Below are 17,532 nucleotides of genomic sequence, written 5' to 3'. Positions count from 1 at the left end.
TGATTTATTTTTCACCTCCTTTGTTACCTAAATGCTAAAAATAATTTAATGTTGATCTTTTCTTTATTACCCAACTTCTATTGCCATTAATTCTTTATTTATAATAGTTATGTGATTGTCATATGCCTGAAATTTGAAAAGACAAAATATAGCATGCATTTTTAAACCTTGTTTATTATTCTGTTAATGAATAGTGGCAAATGGGAGTCAAATTTGTGAAAAACTAAACTCTTGTTTACTGAATTCACTGAACATGCTATTTTCTAAATGTTTCAGAGTAGGCACGAACTACCTGGGGATCTTAATCCTAGGTAAATTGGGAGGCAGATAGTCCAACAATACAAAATGGCGGCCGGACTCTACTGTGGCCACCTCTCCCCTGTTTAGCCCTTTACTGACATAAAAATTTTACTAAAATTTCTTGCTTCACATCTTTTCTACTCGTGAATAAATGCAAACTAAAGCTGATCCACAAAATTATTCTTTATTTCTGTGTGAAAACTGATCAAATTTCCAATACCCTGTCCAGTTTCTGGATGTGTGTCTCAACAGAACTGTAGCATAATTTATAGTTCAAGGCTCCAGTCATGTATGTGCTGGCAATACAAATTGTTAGCTTTGCCGCTGGTTTTCATCGTACCAAACAATTCTAAATAAATTAATGTTCACAATTTGATGGCACTATTTCCTTTAAACTGACTTGGCCACAAGGATCCTAAATTAATACAAACCTTGTAAATGATGTATCCGTCACGTATTCTCTTACAAGGCATTTTTTCCCATTCCCGTCTCTATTTAAACTTCACTTATATCCTCTATATACTTGTAAGCAGAACTTTGTGTTGGACTAATTTCTTGATCACCCTCTCTCACAGCCATACTTGTTATATTTCACTTTATAATTCTTTATTATCAAATGCTGAGAGAACACAGTCTTGGAAACCTGAGAAACTTCCAGGGATGAATATTTTCCGATTCTGAAATCATGAACGTAAATGCATTCTAGTCTTGTATTGGAACAGTGAAGTAGGCTTTAACCTTCACATTTTATCTGGTTAGCACATACTGCAGTGATAGCACTGGCTAGGAGTACATAACGCCAGTGACCTGCTGCATATTCTTACTTGCTATTCCTAAAAAATAATAGGATTTCTTTGTAGTTTTATAGTTCTCCGGTGACTAAAAACTCTCCTTTAAACTCTATTTTTCATTTGACCTTAGCTCAGTTAGGAGTATTCTTGCCTCAGAGTCAGGGACGATTGTGGGTTCAAGGCACAAGAACACATAGTCTAGGTTAAGTGCAATATGGGAGGTGTGCTCCAGTCAAAGGTGCTGTCTTTCTGATGAGAGACTGGCCAGGTGGGCTGGTTCAGGTAGACATAAAAGGTCCAATGATACCTCTCAAAGAAGAGCAGGAAGCTCTTTGTTGTCTTAGCCAACATTCTTCCCTCAAACAAAACAAAAACAGATTAATTGGCCATTCGTCTCATTTACAGTTTGTTAGAGCTTTCTGGCTGTGTTCCTAGAGATGTTTTTATATTTCACTAGTGCTAGCAGAATCCCCCATTGCAGGCCTCATTCGGCCGACTGCAAGCCAAATGTAAAACTGGTGCTCCTCACGAAGACAGATGACATGAAGATGCATCCTTCCAGCAGCTAGTCTTACAATTTTGCACAGTTTTATATTTAAGATCTGTGTTTCAGGAACCAGTAGTAATGCAGATTTTGCACAATACAAAGATACCCTAGGATGCCTGTATATGGGTACCTTTGTTCTGTTGTAGACATAATGAGGTTGATTTTGACTTTTGGGCGACCGGCCTGTTGCCCACAGTTGAAGCGCAAAGGAGTGTCCACAATTTTGAGGCTCTGGCCTCATTTACATCAGGCTGGGTGCCAAATGAGCATCCCAATGCAACTCATCAGATTGAGGCCTACCAATATCGGGCCGTCTAGACCGTGCGATGTTTGTGAGCTGCAAGCTGACTAGCTGCCTCTGAATGCCTGTTTTGGGCGGGCAGGTGGCCGGCAGAATGTTAATGAGGGCCGGCAGTTAAAACGGGGCAGCCTTCCCTCTGCAGCTCCCAGGCAGGTGACATGCGTACCCTGCCAACTTTCCACCCTGGTGTAAAACTCCACCCGACTTAGATTCAGTCTGCTAATCTATCCATGAACATTAGAAAGGTGTTGGGAAAAGCCCAAATTTTGACCAACATCAATTGGAAATATATACTAAAAAATAAAGGAGAGAGCAGTAAATATAACAGATTTTATCAAACATAACATTTCCCTTTTAAAGGTGTGTGCCCTCCCATTTTCTTCCCTGCAGATTTCTCTTCATCGGTTGTCCTCTTTGAGTCAGAAGACAGGACAATGCAGGCCATAAGTTTCTCCACAATCCCTAATCATCCAGTATCAGACAACATTGGAAGAAGGCATGTCAAATAATGTCACTTTCTATTTTCATTTGAGACAAAATGCTTTGACTTTATATTGCACTCAACCTAACTGGAACTAACACAAAATCACCCAACTGATGAAATTGAGTTTTAATGACAGGTAGCCCTGAGCCTCAACATAACCTTTTCATTGGAGTCAAACCTTCAACCACGTGAACAGGTAGACTTCCATTCATTACTTCTTTGCCTAATTATATAGACAGTGGGGTAGAGGTTCCGTTTTAGACGCAATTGGCAATTCGAATGCAAATTGCACTCTAACTTATTTGCGCTAGTTTTCCAAAATGAAGTTATGGTTCAAGTTTCCACTCAAATTTATTGGCATAATCACAAACGTAAAATTATCCATGATCCAGCGCAATCGAGCAGCATTTTAGAACATAATTTCTTGCATTAAAAAATATTCCATGATATATTTAAGAGCGGTAACCTGGTGCAGTTTTATTAATACAGCTGAAAATGGGTTTATCACAAAAAATAAGCATTTTTTCTAAGAGTGTCTAGTCCACCACCTATGAGAAACTCAATTTTAAATAACTGAAAATGACTTTAAAAAACTATACAAACCTTTCACTATTAGTTACATTGGTGTACAGTAGTCAGTTTCTTAGTAAATTAAATATTTTTTAATATTCAAAAGCTTTTCAAAGGTGCTATTAGTGCCCTTGTGCCTAAAAAACCCTTAATTTTAAGAGTCTCCTGGAAGGCCTGCAAATGTGCGCAATTAGCGGAAACTCGCCGTGGTGATTAATTCAATCTAGGGGCGTGGCCAGTTTTGTGGATGGGGCCGGCTTCCAGCGCAAAAGATCGCAGAAACCCGATTTGCGCAGAACGTAACTTGTGCTTGAAATTCTGTGATCTTTTGCCCTGGCTTGGCCAATTTCGGGCGAATCTAGCAAAATCTCTCCCCGGTATATCTGTATGAAGTATATATCTATCTCCATCATCAAGTTTGCTGATGACACTACCGTTGTAGGCCTGATCACAGATGGCGACGAGACAGGCTACAGGGAGGAGGTAAGAGCCCTAGGAGAATGGTGCAAGTACAACAACCTCTCCCTCAATATCAGCAAAACAAAGGAGATGATCGTGGATTACAGGAAGCGGCAGGGGGAGGGACACACCCCAATCTACATCGAAGGGGCTGAGGTGGAGAGGGTCAGCAGCTTCAAATTCCTGGGTGTATTCATTACGGAGGACTTAACGTGGTCCCATCACATCGACGTTGTAACCAAGAAGGCATGCCAACGCCTGTTCTTCCTCAGGAGACTGAAGAAATTTGGAATGGCCCCCCAGATTCTCACCAACTTCTACCGATGCACCATCGAGAGTATCCTGTCCGGCTGCATCACTACCTGGTATGGCAACTGCACCGCCACAGACCGCAAGGCTCTACAGATGGTAGTGAAAGCTGCACAACACACTATAGGAATTAAACTACCTGCTGTGCAGGATATCTACCCCAAGAGGTGCCGGGGGAAGGCCCTGAGAATCATTAAAGACGCGAGTCACCCCAGCCACAACCTCTTTGCCCTGCTCCCATCCGGTAAGAGATACCGAAGCATACGGTCTCATACCAACAGGTTTTGAAACAGCTTCTACCCCCAGGCCATAAGACTCATGAACGATTAATTTATTATTATTTATTACTGTTGTTTTATTTATTATTACTGTCTTTCTATTAGTATTTCTATTAGTATTTTTATAATTGTTACACCATATTTATTCCAATGTTGGGTGGACTCGTAAAAATCAACATTTCATTGTGCAGTACACACGTCTGCTGCATATATGACAAATAAAATTGAATTGAATTGAATTGAATTGAACAGGAGGTACACACTATATCTGCACAACAAGAAGGCAGTCTCAGCAGGAATACTATATTTTTAAAAACCCACAATATAGAAAGTATTGTTCCTTCCTATTAATCCATAATTCTAATTATTTTACAGTCACCGTGACAAAGTGTATTCTCAGATATTATCGCACGTCAACTCAAAGGAATCTCCTTACAGTCCAAGGCTAGCATGTTTGGTTTTCAACAAGACATTCTAGCTTTTAAGTGAGCAGACTTGACATTTCTAAAATATATAAACTGGATGTTAAGGTCCAGATTTTAGTCGCTGCTGCACGCCATAAACAGACTTATGCCAAGAATAACGGAGCAGAAAAAAGGACAGGGAACAGTGACAGACTGATTGTCCCCGGCATCGGGAGCTTCCACCACAAATAATATGTATTATTGTAATATGGTAGCAATGATGTCATTTCGACCTCCACACGATTTTCCAGCCTTTACAACAGAAATAAGAGGCAACCCATTCTGTTAACACTCTACCCTTTGGCACAATGATTGCTTTTCTTTATTTGTGCCACTTGGAAGAAGAGAATGAGAAATAATAGAGAGGTACAAGGCAATCCAGATTACTTTATGGGAGGATACACCTATCTGTTGTTACCCTCCCAAACTATGGTGGATTTATGTGGACTTGTCTCAGGAGCAATGTATGTGGAGGCTGCAATTAACCTGAGAAGGTTAGAATCCTGGTACTTTCTACCTAACAGCATTGTGGGAAAACCTTCACCATCCAGATTGCAGCTGTTCAAGCTGAAGGCCCACCACTTCAAGGGCAACTAGGGATGCGCAATAAATGCCGGCCTTGCCAGTGACATCCATATCCCCAAAATGTTGCAAGCTGACTCGGAGTCAAACTCCAGGGGAGTCATGGCACTGCCAGTGACTGTAAATGGGTGTGACAATAGGAAGATGCATAATGCAGGTACAGTAGACCTGTCAGGTGGCACAGCAGTTAAAGACGCAGCCATGACCATTGCATAGTGTTGTTTGCATTTAATCTGGCACTCTGCTACCTCCTCACGCATGAAGAATGGCAACTTGACCAGTTACTGCTACTGATGTCAGCCATGGCTCAATGGGTAGCACCCTCGCTCCTGAGTCAGCAGGTTGTAGGTTCAAGTCCCACGCCAGAGACTTGAACACACAAATCTAGGCTGACACTCCAGTGCAGTACCGAGGGAGTGCTACACTATTGGAGGTGCTGTCTTTCAGATGAGACCTTAAACCAAAGCCCTGTCTGCCCTCTCAGATGGATGAAAAGAATCCCATGGCACTATTTTGAAGAAGAGCAGGGGAGTTATCCCTGGTGTCCAGGCCAATACTTATCCCTCAATCAACATGATTAAAAACAGATTATCTGGTCATTATCACATTGGTGTTATGTGCAAATTTACTGCCCTGTTTCCTACGTTACAGCAGTGACTACACTTCAAAAGTAGTTAATTGGCTGTAAAGTGCTTTGGGATATTCTGAGGTCCTGAAAGGTGCTATATAAATGAAAGTCTTTCTTTTCTTTTTCTGGGAAGCTCAAGATGGTCAGGACAAGTATACTCCTGAAGTTCGTTATGTTACTTCCTGTCCAATTTATCTCAATAACATTACTTCTGCCTTCATACAGCCTAGCAGGGAACTGCTTTACTTACCTTTTCTTTCCTGTTTTGTTGGCTCGGATGCCTTTCTGGTTTCTCTGGTCTCCAATTTAAATGTTAATGGAAAGAGAGAAAGGGCACCGCAAGCATATATAGGGCAGGATTTTCACTGGGCCGTGGAGGCGGGATTGGAGGCATGTGGGGGGTTAAAATCTTGAAATCGGGGGGCACAAACCCATCCCGCCCCCAACCCGCCTCCGTGCCAGTTTCAAAGGAGGCGGATACCCGACCTGTGCTGGGAGCTGCCTCCCCAAGGCGGGAAGGGGATTAGTGCCAATTAACTGCCTGTTAACAGGCAGTTTTTAGCCTAATCCCTATTTTTATTCCCGAAGTATGGGATTCCCGATGGCTCCAAACCACGCCGTTAGCGAGGCGGACCGTCGGGCTGAAGGGCTTGGAGGGTTCGAGATGTCCAGTGTTCAGGTGAGTGATGGGTGCATGAGTGCAGAGGTAAGTGTGTTTGGTGTGTGTAAAGTGTTTAAAGAAGTTTAATTACCTTTACTTACCTTTACAGCCTTCCTTCCTTCCGGTCTCAGGAGTCCCTCATCTGACCGGCACAGAAAGCAGAATGGCCACGAGCTGTCAAAAGTTGCAGCATTCAGCTTTCTGTTCTGGAGAGATCTCTAAATCAGCCTGAGAGGAAGGAATTAACTTAGTGTACAGATTGTCAGTGTTTGACAGCTTCAAGAGCTGTCAAACGCTGATATTTCATCTAACCCTAACCCTAACCCTAACCCTAAATGCATCTGTCAAAAGCTCTTGACAGATGAAATGTCAATCTGTGACATCACCTGTTGCCGGGTGGCCCTTAATTGGCCTGCTAAGCCCGCTGGGCGGGCTCAACAAGGTCAATCAAATGAAAATCGCATGGGTTGGCCACAACTCGATGGAGGCGGGACTACAACCCCAAAAGTTGTAGCCCCGCCTCCTACACGCCTCCAGTATCAAAATCCAGCCCATAAGATCTCACAGGGGGTAGGAAAAGTCCTGTGATTGTGAACCTGCTTGCTTTAGGCCCACTCTCACGTTCAGCAATATGCTGCACCATGGAGTGATAGGATGCAAGTATAGGGCAGCAACTCCTCACACAGTGAGCTCAACTTCAATCATGTCACTGAGGGTGGTTGCCAAGTGGAGGCGAGGTACTTGCCCACAAAAGAGGGGGGAAAAACCAATAGGACCAGTATTTGTCTTTTAATAAGAGACTTTTCATGGAAGCTGATGTAATCTTGGCCTTTGATAGCATGTCCCTGCTTTTTTTTGCTGCCAGCAAGAAAAGGAGAGGAAAGAGCAGTGAATCTCAGCTCAGTTAACAGGCTCAGTTAACAATGGAGGCTCTGAGGCATAAGGAGCATCAATTCTACCAAGGACCACAAGTGAAGGGGAAAGCAGTCTGAAGAAATGGAAAACCAAGTACAGGCCATTATTTCTGCTGGTTCACTCTTCAATTACCTGATTTGTCACAATAATATATTTCTCACAGGTAACGCAGATAGAAAAATGAGGCAATATAAGTACTGCCACTGTAAAATCCTAATTAGCCAATTCTTCTTTAGTAAAACAACCTCTTTCTGTCATATGAAAAGCCAACACAAATTCTTCATAAACTTGTAAAAGAACACAATTCTTTCTGGAATATGAGGTGAAGCTACAACCACATACAAAGGATTTTTCTGTATCTCCACCCCCCTCCCCCAACCCCCAAGTGGATATTTGTATGCTCTTTGAAGCAAGGGATGTCAGTGCTGGAGAAGCAAACATTTTTGCACTTTGCAGATCTAGGCCAGGATTCTACTCCATGATCCTACCTTAAATGGGACGGATTCCCAGAAGAGAATGAAACAAAATGCAGACAGTGAGGCCTATTGTCGGGACTGCTGTTGACCTCTCCTTCCCCACCACCTCCCTATAAATGCCTTTCTGCATTTGTTACCATCACTTCCCACTGCCACCACGGGTAAGGTGGTAGTAATGGTCCTGAGATCCCACCGTGGAGGGAGAGGGCCTAGTAGCAGCCCCCGGGCCCCCGCCCCTCTCATTCGAATCTGTCCCTAATGAATTACCAGCCAAGACCTGCAAGGCTTCAACTCCTGCCACTGCAACACCACTCCTGTTTCTCTTGGGGCCGATAGCAGGTTCCTTCTCGACAGTGGGAATACCACTGAGAGCCTACCGTGCATTGAAAATCATCCCTGACCCAGACAAATGGGTTGAGGTTGGAGCAGACTTAGAGGGGCAGGCAGAAGTCATGCCCCACAGGAACTCCGCATTATAGAGGAGAATCCGGGCGCTAGTTCCAGTATCAAGCACTTTTTCTTTAGGAGGTACAACATTGCAGATGCTGGAAATATGAAACAAAAACACACCTTTTCAACAAAGTTCAACCCAAACTTCAACAACAATGTCTTATCTATCCTCTGGGCTCCCTGGAACTCTTTGGTCTGAACACTGACTTCAATAACCTCAGAGTTTAGCTATTTTCTCTTGTCAAACCCATTTTAAGAACATAAGAAATAGGAGCAAGAGTCGGCTATTCGGCCCCTCGAGGCTGCTCCGCCATTCAATAAGATCATGGCTGATCTGATCTTTGCCTCAACTCCACTTTCCTGCCCGCTCCCCATAACCCTTGACTCCCCTATTTTTCAAAAATCTGTCCATCTCCACCTTCAGTATATTCAATGACTCCGTCTCCACAGCTTTCTGGGGTAGAGAATTCCAAAGATTCACGACCCTCAGAGAAGAAATTCCTCCTCATCTCCGTTTTAAATGGGCGACCCTTTATTCTAAAACTATGCCCGCTAGTTCTAAATTCCCCCACGAGGGGAAACATCCTCTCAGCATCTACCCTGCCATGCCCCCTCAGAATCTTATATGTTTCAATAAGATCACCTCTCATTCTTCTAAACTCTTGAAATCCAAATACACTACATCTACTGGTTCCCCTTTATCCACCTTACTCGTTACATCCTCAAAGAACTCTAGTAAATTTGTCAAACACAATTTCCCTTTCATAAAACCATATTGACTCTGTTTGATTGTATTATGATTTTCTAAATGTATTGCTACTATTTCCGTAATAATGGTTTCCAGCATTTTCCCAATGACAGATGTTAGGCTAACTGGCCTATAGTTTCCTGCATTCTGTCTCCCTCCTTTCTTGAATAAGGGCATTGCATTTGTGATTTTCCAATCTGCTGGTACCGTTCCAGAATCCAGTGAATTTTGGTAGATTACAACCAATGCATCCACTATCGCTGCAGCCACTTCTTTTAAGACCCTAGGATGCAGGTCTTCAGGTCCAGGGGACTTATCAATCTTTAGTCCCTTTAGTTTGCCAAGTACTTTTTCTCTAGAGATAGTGATTGTTTTAAGTTCCTCCCTCCCTTTTGCCCCTTGATTATCTATACTTATTGGAATGCTTTTAGTGGCTTCTACTGTGAAGGCAGATACAAAATATTTGTTCAAAGTCTCTGCCATTTCCCTGTTTCGCATTATTAATTTCCCAGTCTCATCCTCTAAGGGTCAACGTTTACTTTAGCTACTCTCTTCCTTTTTAGATACCTGTAGAAGCTCTTGCTGTCTTTTTTTTATATTTCTTGCTAGTTTACTCTCATAATCTATCTTCTCCCTCTTTATTATTTTTTTAGTCATCCTTTGCTGGTTTCTAAAAATTTCCCAATACTCTGGCCTACCACTAATCTTCGCAACATTGTATGCCTTTTCGTTCAATTTGATACCATCCTTAACTTCCTTAGTTAGCCACGGATGGTTCATCCTTCTCATAGAGTCTTTCCTTCTCACTGGAATATACCTTTGCTGAGAGTTATGAAATATCTCCTTAAATGTCCGCCACTGCTTATCTACCGTCTTACCCTTTAATCTATTTTCCCAGTCCAATTTAGCCAACTCTGTCTTCATACCTTTGTAATTGCCTTTATTTAAGTTTAAGACGCTAGTTTCAGACCCAAGTTTCTCACCCCCAAACTGAATGTGAAATTCTATCATGCTATGATCACTCTTCCCTAGAGGATCCTTTACTTTGAGATCATTAATTAATCCTGCCTCATTACACATTACCAGATCTAAAATAGCCTGCGCCCTGATTGGTTCCACAATGTATTGTTCTAAGAAACCATCCCGAATACACTCTATGAACTCATCCTCAAGGCTACCTTTGCCAATTTGATTTGCCCAATCTATATGAAGATTAAAATCACCCATGATTATTGCAGATTATTTTAATTCCACACCTGATGCCCATGCTTTCCATCTCTCCTATTTCCCTGTATCATCCAAAGCCTCACACTTCCTTAGCTGTTCACACACCCTTTGTCTCGTTCATGACTTCCTGTTTCTCTCCATCACTTGACTGAAGTTATATGTTTGCACCCATGTGGGCTTGTCTCACTTCTTATATATTTCCCCCTCCCCTTTCCCTGCTGTCATATTTTGCCTGACCACCTCTTATTTTACAATACCTGAAATGTTAACTACTCCTTTCTCTTCCCAGATGCTGCGCATTCCCAACATTTTCTGTTTTTATAATATGGGTTAGTAGCAGAGAGCTCACTGCATTCAATACACCTTATCCATAATAAGTATGGATTACTCATTCCTGAATTAGCTGTTCTCAAGGTCCCCATGATGCATGCGATCAATTTAAGTGCTAATTTTTGTACAGCTGTGTTCTGTGAACCTGTGCTCATTAGAAAGGAGATCAATTGCTTATTCAATTTACTTAGCAAACTTAAAGTCATCAGAGAGATGAGTCTCCCATCCTATCAGCTTGGATTAGTTCTATATATCAAGTGAAAGGAAAATGTTGCATGAGCCATTTAAAAAAAAATGAACAGGCAACCAAATTATACTCAGGCGTGAATTTTTTTCATTAATTTTCTCCTCTCCCCTCCTGAACGTGTTAACGTCTTACTTGGGTTTGATTCTATTGGTGTCAGTCACCCTCCAAATAGCCATTATTTAATGTAAGACTTGGCAATGAGTGTCTGCAAGATATTAATTCATGGAGGGCACCACAACCAAATCAGATCCTGTCCTCATCTGTTGGTGTTGCCCTTTTTTCCCTTTGTCAATCCAGGGTCACTGCGACCAATTTCTAGCAACCCTACCAATCATTGTGGCTGATATCAGTTATCTCAGCAGAGGCCCAGAATTCAATCTGTGAACTTCCTGGTCTTATGGCTCAGCTATTTATTGGAGACATGAGGCATTAGGTATAATAGCAAAATACAGCGGATGCTGGAAATCTGAAACAACAACAGAAAATGCTGGAAATACTCAGCAGGCCAGGCAGCATCCGTGGAGAGAGAAACAGGGTTAACATTTCAGGTCTGATGAAGGGTCCCAGACCTGAAACGTTAACCCTGTTTCTCTCTCCACGGATGCTGCCTGGCCTGCTGAGTATTTCCAGCATTTTCTGTTGTTATTTTATGAGGCATTAGGTGTTAGCCATGGCTCAATGATAGCACTCTCGCCTCCAATTCAGAGACTTGAGCACAAAATCTAGGCTGAGACTTCAGTGCAGTACCGAGAGAGGTGCCATCTTTTGGATGAAATGTTAAACCAAGGCCCTGTCTGTCCTTCTCAGGTGGACATAAAAGATCCGTTGGCACAATTTCGAAGAAGAACAGTGAGGTTCTCCCTGGTTTCCCAGCTAATATTTATCCTGCAACCACCATCACTGCAAAAGAATACATGGTCATTATCTCATTGCTGTTTGTGTGACCTTCTTGAGTGCAAATTGAGTGCCACATAGAAACATAGAAGATAGGAGCAGGAGTAGGCCATTCGGCCCCTCTAGCCTGCTCCGCCATTCAATGCGATCATGGCTGATCATCCAAGTTCAGTACCCGGTCCCTGCTTTCTCCCCATACCCCTTGATCCCTTTAGCCTTAAGAAATATATCCAACTCCTTCTTGAATATATTTAATGAATTGGCCTCAACTGCCTTCTGTGGTAGAGAATTCCACAGGTTCACCACTCTCTGGGTGAAGAAATTCCTCCTCATCTCAGTCCTAAATGGCTTACCCCTTATCCTTAGACTGTGACCCCTGGTTCTGGACTCCCCGGCCATCGGGAACATCCTTCCTGCATCCAGTTTATCTAGTATTTTATAAGTTTCAATGAGATCCCCTTGAGATCCCCAGAGCGGGAGAAGCAGGCCACCACACGTGGAGCCGGCAACAGTGAGGAGGAGGCCGCGGTGAAGAGGAGGACGGAGCGGCTGAGGAACATCGTGCTCTCACTGCCACGGGAAGCCATTGTATTGACTCTGAACGCGGCGCTGTATGTATATCTGACGCGTCCCTACAGGGAACAAGCATTCCATTGTACTTGTTACATATGGCAAATAAATCTAATCTGAATCTGAATCTGAATCTGAATCATTCTTCTAAACTCCAGCGAGTACAAGCCCAATCGACCCAATCTCTCCTCATACGTCATTCCTGCCATCCCAGGTATCAGCCTGGTGAATCTTCGCTGAACTCCTTCCATGGCAAGAATATCCTCCCTCAGATAAGGCGACCAAAACTGCACACAGTACTCAAGATGTGGTCTCATCAAGGCCCTGTACAACTGCAGCAAGACATCCTTGTTCCTGTACTCAAACCCTCTCGCTATGAAGGCCAACATACCATTTGCCTTCTTAACCGCCTGCTGCGCCTGCATGCTGCCACAGTTCCTATATCACAACAGTGACTACACTTCAAAAGTAATTCAGTGGCTGTAAAGCATTTTGTGTTGTCCTGAGGCCATGAAAGGTGCTATATAAATGCAAGTTCTTTCTTTTTAATTAGGGAAGCCCACTATTTGATATCTAAATAGATCTTTACAGCCTGTAAATTGAAATATACATTGCTGGAGTAATACACATTTTTCCATTAATCAAAAAAAGTTACATCACAATGTTCTTCAGCCAGTTTTTCCACACAATTCTAATCACATTTACTTAGCTTTTCACTGAACAGTAAATTGAATGTCTGAATTTTATCATCAACAATCAAATAAAATATCTCCTCCCATGGGACTAATGCAACTATTAGAGTGTTATTGGCAAAATGGTGCAAATGGAGCAACTCAATGAGTTGGCTGAATTATTTACATCTTCCAAATTTAAAATGTTACGGGAGATTTCTCTTCAATAAAACTAAGGTTCAGTACTCAAAGAGGCAGGATTTCAAATATTTCTCTCCAATAAAAATAAGATTCAGTACTCAAAGAGGCAGGATTTCAAATATTCAAAGGTCATGGAGGACCGAAAAGGGAAAAACAAAAGGCAGCTCAACATATCAGCACAAGTACAAGGATGTGCCCACAGTGACCAGGGGAGGTCAACCCATTTTAATATCACTGTTGGTTGCCTGTGTCATTAGTAGTGCATATTGCGTACCCACCTGACTGGGGAGGCCAGTAATTCTGTCAGAGGCTGGCAGCTCCTGGGTTGGTGGGAAGGGTGGAGGGGGGGGGTGCAGTTACCCTCCTCCTGGAAACATTCTGTAATAGTACACATCTGCCTCCTTTGTAAGTAGGCTGACAAAATAATATGAGGAAAAAATTCTTCAGGAGGTCCAGACTCCAGGCCATGACCCAGGCCTGAAACTTAGAAAAAGAAAGACTTGCATTTATATAGCGCCTTTCATGACCTCAGGATGTTCCAAAATGCTTTACAGCCAATGAAGTACTTTTGAAGTGTAGTTGTTGTTGTAATGTAGGTGAGCTCTACGTTCTCACTCGGCTGTTCCACCAGGTCGAAGATGAGAAAATTCCTGACATGGGAAGCCCCTTCTCCAGCCACACCCACTCTGATTCAGGGGACTATGTTTGAGATGTGTGGAGGTTCCAGCCCAAAACAATGTCTCCAAAACTGCCAGTTCAGGTACTAGCGTCTCCAGGACCCTGCCTATTTTCCAACTCTTCTGACGCATGCCTGCTGTACTTACATCGAAAATCCAGCTGCAGGGCTGCAGATTTGCCATCCCAAAGTTGTTTCATTTATTGTAAAATATGGCTCTGGGTTTCAGACTCCAGTTGTTCAGATTATAAACTAGCCAATTTGTCTTCGATTATTATGTGGAAATACCCTTTTGTGATTTATGATTTATTGCTAGAATGGAACTTATTATCCATGAGGTATATCAACCACAGATGCACAAATTGTTCTGCTAGGTCCACATTCCCATTCTTAATCACATTCTCACTCATGGCTATGAAAAATAGGATTGTCAAATCTGAGGAAGTTTGGTCCGTGTACAAACACCCACTAGAATTAGATGGAGATTGAAAAAAATAAGTCTTGTGACTCTTAGCCATCAGGGAAAATCAATCACGATTAACAATTATTTGATTACATTATTGTGCTATTGCATTCAGGCAGGTCTATGCTTAAGCATATTGGCTGATTTTAGAATCTTGAATTTGGATTAAACCTGACATTGATCTACACAATCTGAACTCTCTGGGGTTATAAACTGCTTAGAAAGGTCCCTGGCAACGTTGGCTTTGGAAATTTGATATAGATCTGTTGAACTATAGTTAAGTAAAATCAAGGCAATTTGTTATAGTACAAATTTCCCCATGAAGAGTTTCCTTTGTCAAACTGTAATTCTGTCTGATGACATTTTTTCTTGATGGGAGCAAAGTCAAACTATTGGCTAAAATATTTGCTTCCCCTTGTTTGCTACCACTTGTTAGTTTGAAAGAGGAGTATTTTAAAATAGTAATGAATACTGAAGTTATTTCTTTTATATTTAGAAATAAATCATATAGGGGAGATCTTGGATAAGACCTGAAAACAGGTACAGGAATCGTGGTACGTGATTAACCTGCGCTCGTTCATTGCATTGCAGGCAGCTTGGTAACTTCGTGCTGCCTGCTCTTTTAAATAATTTCTGCATGCAGCCAGTGCTACCCACGCTGTTCATTGGCTGCACGCATCAGCAGGGTGCCTGATATCATCAGTGTCTAGCGCTATGTAAAAGCAGTCTGCACCTCGTAAAGGGGGCACGCATTCCACTGCAACAAGTGATGGGAGTTTCTTCTAAACTGCAGCAGTGCTGTGATACTTGAAGCAATGTCTGAACATGCGAGAGAGCGTGCACCAAGGCTTTCAGACAATGCGCTGGAGGTCTTGGTGGAAGAGGTGGAAAGAAGGAGAGACATCCTGTATCTGCAGGGGGGCAGGAGGCCCTCCAGACAGATGCTCAGGAGACAGTGGGAACAAGTAGCGGTGGGTGTCAATGACAGAAATGTTGCTCCAAGAACATGGATGCAGTGCAGGAAGAAATTTAACAATCTGACACGAGTTGTCAAGGTGAATGCCTTCATCTTCAAATTGCATATCCTACTCATTGCAAAACTAGCCTTATAGTAATCTGGGATGTTATGATTAAGGTTATCCACCAGGTGGTGCTGTAGCCAATGCTGCTACTAAGGTCAGAGGTTTGCTTCCTGTTAAGGTCAGAGGTTTGCTTCCTGTATAGGTCAGCACAAGGTGGAATGCCAGGATGCTGATGCAGGCTGTCTGTAAACGTGTTTCCCAGTTGTTAATAAAGTAATCGTGTTAATTCTACGATATCGCCTCTTTGAGTCCTTGCTCCACTTAATGGATTTATCACATTTGGTGACGAGGCAACTTCAGGACCCTGCATAAAGAAGAAAAGTCTGCCGGGATGTTTAAACAACAAAATCATGAGCTAAAGTTAGCTACAAGCTGGAAGAGAGCATGGCTGCCACGGTAGGAACAGTTTCCGCTTTTGATATTCAAGCACAAACCTGGGAGGAATACTGTGAAGTGTGGGGTTATTTTTTCGAAGCAAATGAAATAAATGATGCCAGAAAAAGGAAAGCCATTCTGCTTAGTTCAGTGGGAAGCCAAACCTACAGTTTGATGAAAAATCTGCTCAGTCCTGAAAAGCCTGGAGACAAATCATTTGTTGAATTAGTGGCTTTGCTAAAAGAACATTAAAACCCTAAGCCTAGTGAGATTGTACAGCGGTTCAAGTTTAATTCAAGGAACAGGAAAGAGGAAGAGAGCGTAATGGACTATGTAGCGGTGTTGCGTAAATTAGCACAAGATTGCAATTATGGGAACAACCTGAAGGAAATGCTGCAAGATAGGCCAGTTTGCGGAATTATGGACAGCCGAATGCAGCGTAGATTATTATCCGAGACTGGGCTTACTTATGAAAAAGCATTGGAACTTGCTCAAGCCATAGAGACAGCGAACCAAGATGTAAAAGAAATACAGGGTTCAGACAGGGCTAATGCTATGTAAGTTGCAGGTCAGGTTGTTGTGCACAAGTTGAACATGCATCAGAAACCACAACATGAGCATGTGAAGGCATGTTATAGATGCAAGGGCGATCACCTGGCGAGTGAATGCCGGTTTCTGGAGGAAAAGTGCTACAAGTGTGGGAAACAAGGACACATAAAACGAGCTTGCAGGGCGAAATCACCTGTGGAGGAATCCAAACCAAAAGGGGGAGGACAGCAAAACCAAGGGAGAGAAGTGAAAAAACATAGAGCACACCACATCAGCGGGGAAGCTGAGGAAGAAGAGGACATGTTCATAATGTATAGCATGTTAGAGAACATTCCAAAAGTGGCTCCTATCACATTGCAACTGACAGTAAATGGCTCTAAGGTGAACTTTGAAGTGGATACAGGGTGCGGCGTGACCATAATGAACAAGGCAGAGTACTCAAAATTGTGGAACCGTGCAAAAGTTCCAGAGTTAAAGCCTTGCTCCCTGCATCTTAAAACATATACAGGTGAACGAGTAGCGACATTAGGTACAGTTAAGGTAACTGTGCAACACCGGGACACAGTGGAACAGCTACCTGTAGTTATAGTATCGGGTACCGGACTAAACCTGTTAGGTCGGGGCTAGATAAAAGAACTTAAATTAGACTGGGGAGCAGTACATCAAATAGATGAGGGCAAACAGTTGACTTTGCAAGAAGTGTTGAGTGAACATTAGAGTGTGTTCAAGGAGGAACTTGGCACATTTAATGGCCCCCCAGCTAAGATTTATGTAGGGAAGGAGGCACCGCCAAGGTTTTTTAAACAACGACCTGTGTCTTATGCCATGAAACCAAAGGTAGAGGCTGAGCTTGACCGTCTATTGAGAGAGAACATACTGGAGCCGATGAAATGTTCGGAATGGGCAGCTCCCATAGTACCTGTGTTAAAACCGGACAATTTGGTAAGACTCTGTGGAGACTATAAATTGACTGTCAATCGGGTGTCCAAACTAAAGCAGTATCCTATTCCCAAAACAGAGGATCTCTTTGCAAACCTGACTGGAGGAAAGAAATTCACAAAGTTGGATATGAGTCATGCCTACTTGCAGATTACACTGGATGACGAATCAAAGAAGTATGTCACCATAAATACACACAAGGGCTTGTTTACATATAAGCGCTTACCGTTCGGTGTCTCATCTAGTCCAGCTATCTTCCAGAGGACAATCGAAGGTGTACTGCAAGGGATTCCACATGTTTCCATCTAACTGGATGACATTCTGGTGACGGGAAGAACCGACCAG

At 42.6% G+C, this 17,532-nt stretch overlaps 1 protein-coding gene and 1 pseudogene across 1 annotated transcript in view; one reads left to right on the top strand and one right to left on the bottom strand.

Moving 5' to 3' along the window:
- Window positions 1-17,532, top strand: part of LOC147120562 (uncharacterized) — a 179,392-nt pseudogene that overhangs the window by 1,099 nt on the left and 160,761 nt on the right.
- The window catches only part of arhgap15 (Rho GTPase activating protein 15), an 820,951-nt gene that overhangs the window by 768,944 nt on the left and 34,475 nt on the right, over window positions 1-17,532 (bottom strand). The gene's annotated exons all lie outside the window — the stretch shown is intronic.

The sequence above is a fragment of the Somniosus microcephalus genome, chromosome 4 (assembly GCF_052327205.1).
Source record: "Somniosus microcephalus isolate GS21.2 chromosome 4, FLI_Smic_1.0, whole genome shotgun sequence".
Classification (NCBI taxonomy): Eukaryota; Metazoa; Chordata; class Chondrichthyes; order Squaliformes; family Somniosidae; genus Somniosus; species Somniosus microcephalus.
Note: the sequence above shows the minus strand (reverse complement) of the source record. Positions and strands in the feature narration are given on the sequence as shown.